Raw genomic sequence first — 14,957 nt, forward strand, 5'->3', positions numbered from 1 at the left:
CTTTTTATTATACATATTACAACTGATCCTTGTTTATAGCCTTCAATTTGTTTCCTCGATGTTTACGTTATTTTGAGACTAACAAACGTTACTTATTATCTGTTTAATGGGGTGAGAATAAAGAGTTTTTTAGTGCTTAATTGTTACAAGTGCAGTGCGAAGCGGTTGGTCTAGCTGGCCGGGCGCCTTTCCACTCTCTCGATTTTTCAAAATAACAAGTGAACTTCTCTGCTCAAATACATACACATACATTGCAAGCCATAGGCCTACATGTACTCCATAAATTATGCAAAAACTATTTGTAGAAAGTATACTCCGCCAATTTTAAGGCAAATATATACGGGAATTCACATTCACGCGTTATAAAATACATTGCGATATGTACAACTTTGCATGAAAAGTGGCTTTATAACCACGCCTTCTTTTAATTTGACATTAAAAACCTGGAGTCAACATATAAAAAAAAATATCAAAACTTTGCCGAAACTTATGAGACTAACATACGGTAGTTTTTATTCATATTGTTACCAGTCCATAACTTAGTGGATTATTTCGCAGGGGTCTGTAGCCTGTTGGACAACCGCTGTTTCAGTTCACCTGAGAAGCACGATTTTACGGAACAAACATAAACACTGACATTGTAAGTACATAAATTAAAAACCAAAATCTGTAGAAATGCCCCCTCAACCAAAATAGACTAATATTCTTAAGGATTTTCTACAATTTACATTTATTATCTTATTTTTTTAAAAACATAATTCTTCAGTTTCTACCATCAGAAATTAAGTATGGCTATTTGCTTCCTTATAAGAAACGGAGAAAGAATCATTGTTCGACAATGAACGAATAGGAATGTCTGGTCGGATTTTGCATGAAATTCATCAATCCGGGCGGGGCGGAAAGTAGTAATTATCCCCTAACCCTTTCCCAAGAGACCAAATAATAGGGATACTGGGGTAGGGTCGGGTTATCTGCTTTATTTCTCGGAAGATCATATAACAAAACACTGTATGTAGTCATAAAATACAGTTTTAATCAAAATGTTATTTATAAACACACAACGACTTTCGCATTGATATTCACCATTTTCTTCGGATCCATTGCTTTATAAAACAACATATACCTACGGTGAATGCGAAAAATACCCTGGTATTATCAATTAAAATGGTCGATGACCAAAATAGACTAATCATCTTAAAACTCACACGACTAGTCAAAATGTCTACGCGGTGCATGTAAAGCACTTAGTCTTTATAGCGTAATAAGTCTTTGGGGTTGTTTTCGCGTTTGGATCTTATCAACCAGGACTTTAGAATTTTAATACGATTCGACAATAGACAAATGTATATCACAGGCGCAATTTCAGAGTCCTACTACTTATAGTTTCTGAAAAAAATTGCATTTTGTACCATATCGGGTGCGGTGCGAAGTAGTATTCAAGTCCTAACCCTAACCCTAACCCTAACCCAACCCTAACCCTAACCCTAACCCTAGCCCGTGCATCTGGGTTCGAGGGCGACTCCAGAACCCGAAAATCTTAGATGTTAGAGAATGTTTCTTGAAAAAGTACAGGGTTGGGTTCTGAACGGGTCAGGTTCATAAATGGGTAACGATTTTCTGGTTGAGGTATTTAGGTTTGGGTTAATATTTTTCGGGTTCGTGAAGCTGGGTTCGATGGCGAGTCACAAACCCGAAACAATTTGATGTTTGAGAATGTTTCTTGAAAAAGTATAGGGTAGGTTTCTGAAAGGGTCGGGTTCAGATACGGGTACCGGATTTTTGATTAAGGTATTTAGGTTGGGGTTAATTCTTTTCGGGTTCGTGAATCTGGGTTCGATGGCGAGTCCCAAACCCGAAAAAGTTTGGCGTTTGAGAATGTTTCTTGAAAAAGTAAAGGGTCAGGTTCTGAAAGGGACAGGTTCATAAATGGGTAACGGTTTTCTGAGTAAGGTATTTAGGTTTGGGTTAATGTTTTTCGGGTTCGTGCATTTGTGTTCGATGGCGCGTCCCGAACCCGAAAAAGTTCAGTGTTTGAGATTGTTTCTTGAAAAAGTAAAGGGTAAGGTTCTGAGAGAGTCAGGTTCAAAAATGGGTTCCGGTTTTCTGAGTAAGGTATTTAGGTTTGGGTTAATATTTTTCGGGTTCGTGCATTTGGGTTCGATGGCGCGTCCCGAACCCGAAAAAGTTCAGTGTTTGAGATTGTTTCTTGAAAAGGTAAAGGGTGAGGTTCTGAGAGAGTCAGGTTCAAAAATGGGTTCCGGTTTTCTGAGTAAGGTATTTAGGTTTGGGTTAATATTTTTCGGGTTCGTGCATCTGGGTTCGATGGCGAGTCCAGAACCCGAAAATCTTTGATGATTGAGAATGTTTCTTGATAAACTACGGGTTAGGTTTGGTTCTGAACGGGTCAGGTTCATAAATGGGTACAGATTTTCTGGTTGAGGTATTTAGGTTTGGGTTAATATTTTCCGGGTTCGTGTAGCTGGGTTCAATCGCGAATCACAAACCCGAAACAGTTTGATGTTTGAGAATGTTTCTTGAAAAAGTATAGGGTAGGTTTCTAAAAGGGTCAGGTTCAGAAACGGGCACCGGATTTTTGACTAAGGTATTTAAGTTTGGGTTAATTTTTTTCGGGTTCGTGAATCTGGGTTCGATGGCGGGTCCCAAACACTGATTTACTACAAACATCATATTAACGCTTAATTATAAACACTCAACATCTTTCGCATTGATATTAGCCAGGGATAGTAATTTTTGCATTTTGATTTCATTTCCTTGCTTTTAAATGTTACCGAGCTTCACGGCTTCGCCGTTCGCTTTTTAAAGCTCAATATACCTGTGGGGAATGCGAAAACCCTGTTATTTGGGTGGTACCATTTTATATATTAATATTGAAGGTGACATCAGTGCTTTAACTTTTAAAGATGCAGCTGGGAGTTTTTACACGATACTAATAAAAATTTAACCCGTTTATCAACTCTATTTCTTTTTATTATACATATTACAACTGATCCTTGTTTATAGCCTTCAATTTGTTTCCTCGATGTTTACGTTATTTTGAGACTAACAAACGTTACTTATTATCTGTTTAATGGGGTGAGAATAAAGAGTTTTTTAGTGCTTAATTGTTACAAGTGCAGTGCGAAGCGGTTGGTCTAGCTGGCCGGGCGCCTTTCCACTCTCTCGATTTTTCAAAATAACAAGTGAACTTCTCTGCTCAAATACATACACATACATTGCAAGCCATAGGCCTACATGTACTCCATAAATTATGCAAAAACTATTTGTAGAAAGTATACTCCGCCAATTTTAAGGCAAATATATACGGGAATTCACATTCACGCGTTATAAAATACATTGCGATATGTACAACTTTGCATGAAAAGTGGCTTTATAACCACGCCTTCTTTTAATTTGACATTAAAAACCTGGAGTCAACATATAAAAAAAAATATCAAAACTTTGCCGAAACTTATGAGACTAACATACGGTAGTTTTTATTCATATTGTTACCAGTCCATAACTTAGTGGATTATTTCGCAGGGGTCTGTAGCCTGTTGGACAACCGCTGTTTCAGTTCACCTGAGAAGCACGATTTTACGGAACAAACATAAACACTGACATTGTAAGTACATAAATTAAAAACCAAAATCTGTAGAAATGCCCCCTCAACCAAAATAGACTAATATTCTTAAGGATTTTCTACAATTTACATTTATTATCTTATTTTTTTAAAAACATAATTCTTCAGTTTCTACCATCAGAAATTAAGTATGGCTATTTGCTTCCTTATAAGAAACGGAGAAAGAATCATTGTTCGACAATGAACGAATAGGAATGTCTGGTCGGATTTTGCATGAAATTCATCAATCCGGGCGGGGCGGAAAGTAGTAATTATCCCCTAACCCTAACCCAACCCTAACCCTAACCCAACCCTAACCCTAACCCAACCCTAACCCTAACCTACCCCTAGCCCTTTAACCCTAACCCCCTAACCCTAACCCAACCCTAACTGTATCTGAATAGGGGTTGGGGAACAGGCAAAGCCTATATCAAACCCCCCTCATTCTTTTGGTGATTTTGCCCCGAGGACAAAATACACAATATATTATGTACAGTGCAACAAATAAACTCACCGTCAGAGAAGTCTTGTTCGGAACGCGAAGTTTATCGAATTCCAGTCACATGCGACTTCTGTATCTATAGACTCATCACCACGGCTTTTCCTTGGCAGGCCCCCATCCTTACTACTGACAAGGATAGACCAGGCCCCCACCGTTCACTACTGACAAGGTTAGACAAGACTGAATCCTGAGGAGCTTCGTGGCCAGCACAGGGATCAAACCTTGTACATCCCACTTAGTTGTCTAGAGCCTTGCACACTGAGTCATCGTAAATTAATGGTAGGTATGTCTCAATCTTTGTCGACGTCTGTTTCTATTAAACCACAATCTGATAAAATCACATATCCTTTTTCGTTTCATTTTTTTTTATATTTTAATATTTCGTTTTACTTGTCTTTACTACACCAGGATCTGCAAGGGTTTAACAACCCACGTTCTGGGAGATGTGAGGAATTATCTACTCAAATGATCAACCCTAACCCTTAGTTCTGATCGTGATGCAATAAAACCTAATTCATTAGCCCAGTCGGAGCAAAACAGTAGGACATTAAACCCAATTTAATTTTATTTTGTACACACCAAAGTACTTTCAAGTGTTCAATATTAACATTACGACTTGCAGAATGTAGAGCAATGTAAATATCTTTAAAATCGTTTTTATATTTTCTCGTCAATCTGATTCAAATACAGATCTATATTTCCTTTCGTTTTTTTATACTTTCGATGGCCTACACTACATGAAAATCTGACCAGTTGTACTGGGTGGTCGCGTCACGGGTCATACGAGCGGCTTTAATCAATCAGTGTTGGCGTTTCTAGTGGTTTACCCAAAGTTCCGCGCATCGCACGCCAAGAAGTCATCGTAACAGATGGTTTCATTGGCTAATCCCTCACGCCATCCAAAACGCAGATTATATAACAACTCTTTAGATTCTAGTGCAGTGCAGACAAATAAAACGAAATTTTGAACTATAAAAAACGAAACGAAATAGGATCTGTGTTTTAATCAGATTGATTTTCTCGTCTAATATTTAGGCGAAATTCATTTTTATATCAAAAAGAAACAGCGGGGTTTATTTGGTTTGTCAGGGGATACATTTCAGTTAATAAAAAGGGTGGTTTAATGACGTTATAAACAACGCAAACCTCATCAATTATTATTTAAAAAGATAATACCAATGTGTAATTAATGACCAGGGGCGTGTTCCACGAAATCTTAACTAAAGATAAAATCCAAATTTTAGTAGATACTTCAAATTTGATTGGCTACGGACTAAAATCAATTTAGTATTATCCAATCAAATTACTAAAATCCTAGTTAAAATTTCGTGAAACAGGCCCCTGTTTTTTAAATAAACATGTTATTCTACAGATATTGTGCAACTCGTATAACCTCATTAACTTTAAAAAAAAACACGCACCAACAAACACAAACCACAAACGAGCAACCACAAATACGTACCAACAAACACGCACCACGAACACGTACCAATAAACACGCAACACAAATACGCACCAACAAACACGCACCACAAACAAGCACAAACAAACACGCATCACGAATACGCACTACAAACAAACACCAACAAACACGCACAGCGAATCAACGAATTGGCGGTGTTGCATACTTGTAAAAAAATCGTAGGCAATTTAGATCTAAATACCAGTTATCCAATTGAAACGAACAATCTTGGACGTCCTAGTGAAACGAATTGGTATTGAGGGCTATTAAAGTTATGTAAAGGGCAGTTCGGATATTATTATTACCTTTTTCTCTAGCCATCTCAACATCCTAACTTCTTTTAATCAGTAATTGAGAGCTAGACAATCGTAGCATCGAACAATGACATCGTAGACTTTTAAATAAAACAACCATATAGAGTTTCATATCTCGCTATTTAACCCAGCTGATACACCATAAATAACTAGGAACTAGTATCAAGTCGGTAAATAATTTAAAAAGGAACGTTTCTTTTATAGCGCGTGAGAGAGAGAGAGGGATTGGCCTTAAAAAACTAGAAATCTGAATACCATTAACAACACCAATTTCTACTTGTGTTTAATTTACGTATCTGTAAAAAAATATATATATGAACTAGGAGTTTCAACATCTCTTGTATCACTTGAATTACGTCATCTGAGAATTTTCTAACACGATATACTGGCAGATATCCAGGCCGGTTGTCATTAGAATGAAATAGACATCTATTTTATTCCTTCTAATCTATACAGTTTTTTTTTTATTGCGTTTACAAATTTACAAGGTAACTGCAATTGTGCTGTACGCCTGTAGATGAGCAATGCGTGCGCATTAATGAATTGTTAACATATTTTGCAGTTTGAGACAATAATCTCAATGTTTAAAGTTCATATGTTTTTAGATAAAAGTTATTAATGGAAATCAAAAATAAATGAACCAAATAACTAGTCTCGAACAAATTATTATAATATTTTATAATCATACATGCTTAGTTACAATATATATGCCTATTACAATTTTATAATCATGCTTACCTTAAAGATGGGTTCCCAGAAAAGTATTTATCGGCGGGTTATTTCCAATAAAAGTATGGCAATTTTGGTATATATGGAAAGTAGAGATGTCCAATCTTACTAGAAAAATACTGGATTCCCCGAAAAACACCCATGGAGCTTATACAGGACAAAAATGTAAGGGTTCCCCTAATCGACAGCCCGACGATTAGGAATTTCTGCTCGCGTGATGTCAAAGGTCACACGCGAACATTGAGCGCTTGATGTACAAGTTGATAAACTTTATGAAGAGTTAGACGTACAACACTTTCTGAGATAAAAATGACCGAAAAAGGCGCGGGTAGTGGATAATCCGAGAATTTAATTAGGATTCGATATTTGTAATAAATAGTAAGCGATTAAAGACAACATCGTCTTATGTATGCAATGAATTCTACTCTGACTTCCAAGAGAGTAAGTCACGTGACGTAAACATGACCTGGCTTGATTAAATTTTTTTAGCAGGGCATTCCTTCGCAATTACAATGTTTGAGAAGGATTTGAAGCAAAATTATGACAATTTTAATTAGTTTGAATATGTTTTTAGTCCATATATACCATTAAATCATCCAGTTTGAACGCGGGAACCCATATTTTATGCATGAGCTCTTCTGTTTGCCGTCTTGCTGTGTGATTTTACAAGGAAAACATCTGACCTTAAATGAGTAAAGAGTTGTTATATTATTTACTCATTTAATTAGACAGCGTTAGTAATTAATGTTAACAGTTTAACTTCCCTGATCCCTCCAGAATAAATACTGTTATTGATACAGTCAAATCCAGGCGATGATAAAAGAAAAAAGAAATCTGAGACAAAATTGCAATTATGTTTGTGTCGGGTCTTTTCGCTGTGATATTTATATATGTAACTTGATTCTCGCCCAATTAAAGGATGCCGGACTAAAGGGGTGGATGTGTTGATTCCAGTTTCGTTATTCGTAAATTAAAAATATCAAAACAGTTCATTAATTGTTATTTGGAAATTGGAATTTAGAAATCTATTGGATGTTTACAACGGTTCCGTGAAGAAACATTTAGATAAATAGTGGTTCTTATTTGTTATAATAATAAAAAGGTGCCCCATCTTTCTAAACTGTAAAATGTCTAGCAAATAGAAATATCTGATGTTTTCACGTGCAGCATCACCATTAACCATCCAAGTGTTTAATTTACAGCCAAAATAACTTAGTGGCTCATACAAAATGTATATTTTTCTGAAACTTCAGTTAGAGATTCCTGTCACATGGATTGCATTCGTATACATTAATGATACACGTTTAGGAGAATTACGAATACATAATTAAAATTATGAAAAGTATGAATAGTTGTTGGGTTTTTTTTGTCATTTATTTTAAAATAGCTGGAAAATAAGAAATATATTTTGAGAGAAATGTACATCATTAGCAGGGACATCTCTCAAGATATGTCAGATTGATGATAAAAAAAACCCAACCTATTTTCTGCCGAAAAGACGTATCTTACCTTTTTTTAAAATTTGCTTAGGATTAAAGTAAACTATACTGATAGTGTTCCGCTTACGAATAACGATTGGGCAAAATCTCCCCACGTCAGTATTCCTGTTGATACTCAAGTTGTTATTGTTAAATGCGTGGATTATGGTATAGTTGGTGGCATCAAGCTGGTATTAAGTAATGGTATTAAAACAGACACAGGATGGAAATGTTCCAACACATGTATAGCCGGATGGAATAAACCTGGGTTACATATTTTGATTTAGTCCATTTTTGGGAAAATTAGGCAAGATTGCAATTACCTGGATTATGACCCTGATTGTACGAAAAATCGTGTTTTTAGCTTTTGGATCCTCTAGATGTCACAATTTTATCAGATTTTAAAACCCGTTTAAATATATCACCGTTCCAGCATAATGAAGGTCGAGTTCAAATTTCGAGAAAATCGAAACCAAACTGCAATACGAAGGTCGTGGACCCTCTAGGGGTCACAATTTTTATCCGTCTTTGATGACACTTAAAATATATCTTAGATCCCAAAGATCTCAGATCCTTTCAATATTCGCGCATTTTAAACCATAACTTCCTGGATTATGTTCTCTATCCATCTCTTGCAGCCCCGCCACAATTATTATGTTTGTCAAAATATCTAATTTTCCATATCGGTAGAGATGATTTCATTAATTTAGTATACGTGTTGTCTGTAATTAACGAGACGTTAAAATTCCATAGATTTGGTCCGCGTGGGTAATAGTTATTTTGATATGGTCAGACAAGGAAGTTGGTGTTATTGTACAAGCGGAGAAACGAAACCTCGCTACTTGACTCAATGACAGACCTTATGGTGCAACGCGCAATCGTTAACCATTCGGCCACCCAACACCCAGTGAATTGCTTAATTGTCAGTAAAGGAATTTGGTTTTATTGTAAATGATTTTATATATAACTAGCAGGATACCCGGCTTCGCTCGGGGGTCATAACTCCGAAACCGGAATGGTAGACTAACGCCACCTGGCCTATGTTACTCCCCGGTCCGAGCTACCCCTATACCCCAAATTTCAGACTCGGGGCAGACCTAGTGTAGCCGCCAACCCTGAACAGACCGGCTTCGCTTGGGGGTCATAACTCCGAAACCGCAAGTGGTAGTCTAACGCCACCTGGCCTATGTTACTCCCCGGTCAGAGCTACCTCTATACCCCAAATTTCAGACTCGGTGCAGACCTAGTGTAGCCACCAAACTCGAACAGACAGACAGATACCCGGCTTCGCTCGTGGGTCATAACTCCGACACCGGAAGAGGTAGACTAACGCCACCTGGCCTATGTTACTCCCCGGTCGGAGCTACCCCTATACCACAAATTTCAGACTCGGGGCAGACCTAGTGTAGCCGCCAACCCCGAACAGACCGGCTTCGCTCGGGGGTCATAACTCCGAAACCGGAAGTGGTAGACTAACGCCACCTGGCCTATGTTACTCCCCGGTCCGAGCTACCCCTATACCCCAAATTTCAGAATCGGGGCAGACCTAGTGTAGCCGCCAACCCAGAACAGACAGAAAGACAGAGAGACAAACGATAGTCACAAATATATATATAGATAGATTGGAAGTTTTCCGATATGAGCCAAAAATACATTCGACTTTGTATCAATGGCGTCCTTTGTTACCAGGTAAACTGCTTAATATTTTGATATAATGTTCTGAATATATCTAAGAGATTATACTAAAACATGATACATTTCCTCATTGACAATGCCATATTTGAGGCTGGGGATCAGATTATACAGCAAACTATTGGTTTACCAATGGAAACTGACCCCGCCCCATTTATGGCAAATGCACATTTATATAAATATGAATTCTACTTTCAAAACCATAAAAGAAAAACAGATTACAAAGTAGCTACACCTTCCGATACATTGATGACATAACACCTATCAATGATAACGGAAATTTCAACAAATATAAAAGTGAAATATATCCTCCTGAACTAATATTAAATAAAGAAAATTCCGGCACTATTAATGCATCTGTTCTTGACCTGGACATCAATATAATTAACAATAAATTTAATGTCGGTATTTTCGACAAAACAGACAAATTTGGTTTTGAAGTAATAAAATACCCGTCAATCTATAGTAACATACCAGATACCACGCGATATAATGTTTTCTATTCACAGGCATTACGATTTTTGACAATATGTAACAATACAGAACTATTTCTCTCCCGAATAAAATCTCTTTACTTTAAATGCACTGTCAAATTTTAAAAGAAATTTCAAAACTTACATTTCTTCAACATACCAAGTTTGACCTTTCTTATAAGTATATACCGACTACATATTGGATAATGATCCAATTTAAATTATTTTAAAATTTTCTGTAGTTACCTAACCCTGTCTAAATTACCCCCCCCCCCCCCATATTTTTTATTCCTTTATAAATACACTTACATAGTACGATTTCTTCAGCATACCTGTTTTGCATTTCTTGTGTGGGGCATTATATCAATATATTATAAATTGTACAATTACATAACTTAGTCGCTAAAACTTATAGTTTATTAAGCTTTTAACGTTATTTTATCTGGATTATCACCCTTTTTATTGTGATTTTTATCACCTTCTAAGTTATGGCGTCATACGACTGTCTTTCGAGACATTCTACATTTCTTATTTGCTTCTTTGTGGAACATGTGCCCTATATGCATTCAATATACCTCGATTCCATTGACTACTGAAACGTTTCTTGACGGATTTTAGAGCATTTAGGTTTAGACTATTTTTTTTATATACATTTCACCGATGTGGTTACTTGTATAGTTGAATTTTACTACATATGCTTACATTCGTATTTCTTGTAGCATAGAGCAGATCATGACTCATGCTGGAATTACACAATGGTTTCTTTAGGTTGTATTCTGATTGTTTTCAAATTTGAGTGAAGTCTGTGTCACTACAGACCCAGGACTGTACAGCGCAGTAGACGCTTACGGATAGCCCCGGATCTATTCACTTTTTTTTAAATTTTTTGTCTGTTTGTGTTTTTCTGAATATGATATCTTGTCCGTGTATGGTGCAGTCCCCCTGCACTTACTATTGAATATGTCAATTTGAATCTTTCTTTTCAGTTCATAATTTTTACCATATTTATCAAGTTGAAAATTGAAATCCCCACCGATTGTAAAGATTTCAGTAATCTTGTATATTGGTCAATGCTAGTTATAGAGCTATCTATATTAACTAAAACTAAGATGACATGTTAAAATAACCTTTATCACCTCATTGAGTTATAATAACGCCTATGTTACTTTTTAAAACAAATAGCTGCTCTGCGGAGTTAGTTCTACCATGTGCAAATAATATGCGGTCAGCCTATTCTCTCTGGGGTCACGGTGGCTAAGTGGGTAAGACGCTAGTCTGGAGGTCGGGTGTTCGATCCCAGCATTGGCCGAGAAAGTTCATCCAGATTTTCCGGCGTGGTTCACCCTTATCAGTGATGCAGAACGGAGGACCTAACTGCCTAGTCGTTCAGATGGGACGAAAAATCGACGTCCCGTGTACACATTGGCGTGCACGTAAAAGATCCCTTGACAGTTGGAATTCGATATAAGAGTAGGCCGTTGTGCTGCTGTCCTGGCAAAATTTCCCTCATAGCACAATGTATGACGTATGCCCGCCTTCATTAACCCAGTTCAGAGCAGAACAGTAGGACGTTAAACCCCATTTCATTTCATTTCAATTCTCTCTGCCAATCTGTTTCGTCGCATACACTACTATCAGTTTTGTGAAGAAAATTAACAGCGCTTGATTGTTCATATAACCAATTAAATTTCATTTCCTTTTAAGGCATTTCGAATTCCTTTTACTTTGATGAATAGAAGTTTAAATGACGTCATTTAGTGATACATAAAAGTAAATAAACAAATTTGAATCTATGTAGAATATAGTAATTCTATATGTAGGGAAGCCCGTTTTGAGAACACATTGCATCTAATAGCAATAATACATTATTTTTCCATACCTTAAAATAAAGAAATGCTTTAACCTGAAAGAGAATACAATACTATACCGGTACTTATAACTTTTATATTCATCGTAAGCTTGATTGCAAGGTATTAATATGATTACAAATGAGTATTACAGACCAAACTTCGATTAATACATATTTAAATCAGTAATTGATATGCCGTTATAACACTCAACATGTTATAATAAGTCGTGATTGATAAGAATTTAGTTAAGATGTGTTACTCTCTAGAGCACCTTATACCATTTTTCGTTCGGGGTGTGCGCACAGCTAACCAATCGTTGACGAAATTTTCATATGAAGTGGATATTAATCGTATCAATGCTATTATATCATATACTAGCGATTGCCCCGGCGTAGCACGGGTATAGGCATCAACCGGAAGTAGCATACCTCTGAAACCGAGAATGTAGCCCAACGCCACCAGTCCTGTGTTACCCCCCCCCCCCCCGGTCCGAGCTACCCCTATGCACCAAATTTCAGTGTCGGGACAGCCTTGTTGTAGCCGCCAACCCTTAACAGACAAACATACAAAGTCAGTCACAAATATTAGTACAGATCCTTATAATAAAGAAACTAGAACAATCGAGGACATTAAGATACAAATTAAATATTATTGTGGTTATCTAAGGAAGATCACCTGTATTTCCCTGTCTCGGTGCTGGTTTATTGGTAGCCGAAGATTGGAGTGTCCTTGTGGATCTTCATCCATGAAAGGGGGTTGGATGGCCGAATGGTTAGCACGCGCGCGCTGTATCATACGGTCTGTCACTGAGTCAACTGGCGTGGTTTCGAATCCCCGGTTGTACGTGACAAGGACTAGGGTCGCCTGTCCAACCTCGTGGGTTTCTCCGGGTCCTCCTGTTTAATCCCACTGCTAAAGACCCCTACGCGCAAGCGAAAAATTGAAATAAAATTGAACAATATGTTAGTCCCAAAATGACCTCGTTTGTGTCGAGTGGACATTAAACCCTATCTCTCTCTCTCTCTCTCTCTCTCTGTCACCCATGAATGATCGTTGATCAAATGGAGCATTATCTAGATTATCGCGGTTACCCGAGTAATAAACTGGTTAAGGTCTTCTTCGGATTTTATTATGATTATCTCTTCATTAAATAGCTTAATATATTATATTTTCCCGTATTGATTCCGCTAATTCTTCAATATCTGTTATCAAAATATGCCGGACATGAACAGAAAAATCTGATTGTGAATAACAATAATATGAAAAATATATTCTTCAATGCTGCAAAACAAGAGTTATGTCCCTTACACTAGCGACACGAAACAATTCTTCTTTTAGACGAAAGCGGGGTATCTTTAAATATACCCAAGTAGCAGAAACTATTGTGTTGTGATAAAACAGATTTCAATTAAGTGTTTCATAAACATAAATGTTCGATCGCCTTTTTCCTTGGATCAAAGTCCTGCCGAAACGACGTTTCATTTCTGAATTAAGATATATATATTCCAACAAACTGTTACAGTTATGTCCCGAGATTTTAAAGGGTTCTGTAAGGCAACAACCGTTCACTGTGGATACTGGTTGACCATCACCATTTGGCAATGCGTATACTTGGACTTAAGCAAATGCCGTTATAAGTGGCGCAAACTACAGGGATACTTGTCCAATAAAATTAGAAAAACCTTCTAGATATATTTAATTGGCGGGTATACTATTTCCTGAATATGAATATTTAATTGGCGGTTATACTATTTCTTGAATATGTATTTTGTAGATTATGTATTTGCATCTCTCTGGGAGGTATGTCAGGGCCTATTTTAAGGTAGTCTTCAACGTACGGGGGGGGGGGGGGGGGTCTGGCATCGTTGTCAATATTTGACAAAAAGTCCATTGCCCATGCGCGACCGCGTGTATGGTTTTTAATGTGGTTGATTATTCAGTATCTACTGGCCAAGTCAAGTATGAGTTGCGCCCCTTACCGCAATCAATCCAATAATTCTTTCATTAATATAAACAAACATGAATCGTGTCGACAAATTAGGATTAATTAAAAAAAAAAATATGGCCCATGAAGAGAGAAATTTTGCAATAAAAAAATGAGAGTGCTGGAAAGTGAACTGGCATGCAATCAAAAGGACTTTTTGATATGGCATTCTTGAATTCATTTCATGGGCGTCAAACATCTTGCTTTAGGACTATTTATCTCCCTTAGACTTTGTACCGGATAATCTAGCCAATGACCGATTATTCTCAAATGTTGACGACGCATCCAGACTAATATTCGTAAAATATTCTTCTGGATGATAGAGGCTAATTTTAAGGTTTTATTGACGAGGCGCGTTTTTTTATGGGCATATCCCCATTGGCTTCCGACAAAATTTCCAAAATGTGACTCACGATTTCCTGCACAGAACTTGATAGGCTCAATTTAGCTTCTCCCGTCAGCTTTATCAGCTCTACTATGTCAGAAGAAACCTTCTGAAATCGCGACCAATTCAAATCTTCCTGAATTATCACAATAGTTACACTTTTATAACCAAATAACCGGTTGTCATACAAGACACGCCGAGATTTTGTAAGGGGTGAACATTGAACAGGAAAAATCCATTGGGCTCATTCTCTCATTGTCCCAACGTTTCACAACGATTATAAACATTTACTTATATCGCGTTTACAAGGTTTTTTGGAAAAGGTTTGGGAACTCGAGAACGGAAAGTAACGATCGCTGAATACCGATGTGTTTGTCGTCTCTCGACCTCAATACTTCACACCAAATTTGACAAAAGTGCATGGTTAAAACTCTATCGCTTCAACAAGGTATTCGAGGGTGCTTAACTT

This window comes from Patella vulgata, chromosome 7 (assembly GCF_932274485.2).
Source record: "Patella vulgata chromosome 7, xgPatVulg1.2, whole genome shotgun sequence".
Taxonomy (NCBI): domain Eukaryota; kingdom Metazoa; phylum Mollusca; class Gastropoda; family Patellidae; genus Patella; species Patella vulgata.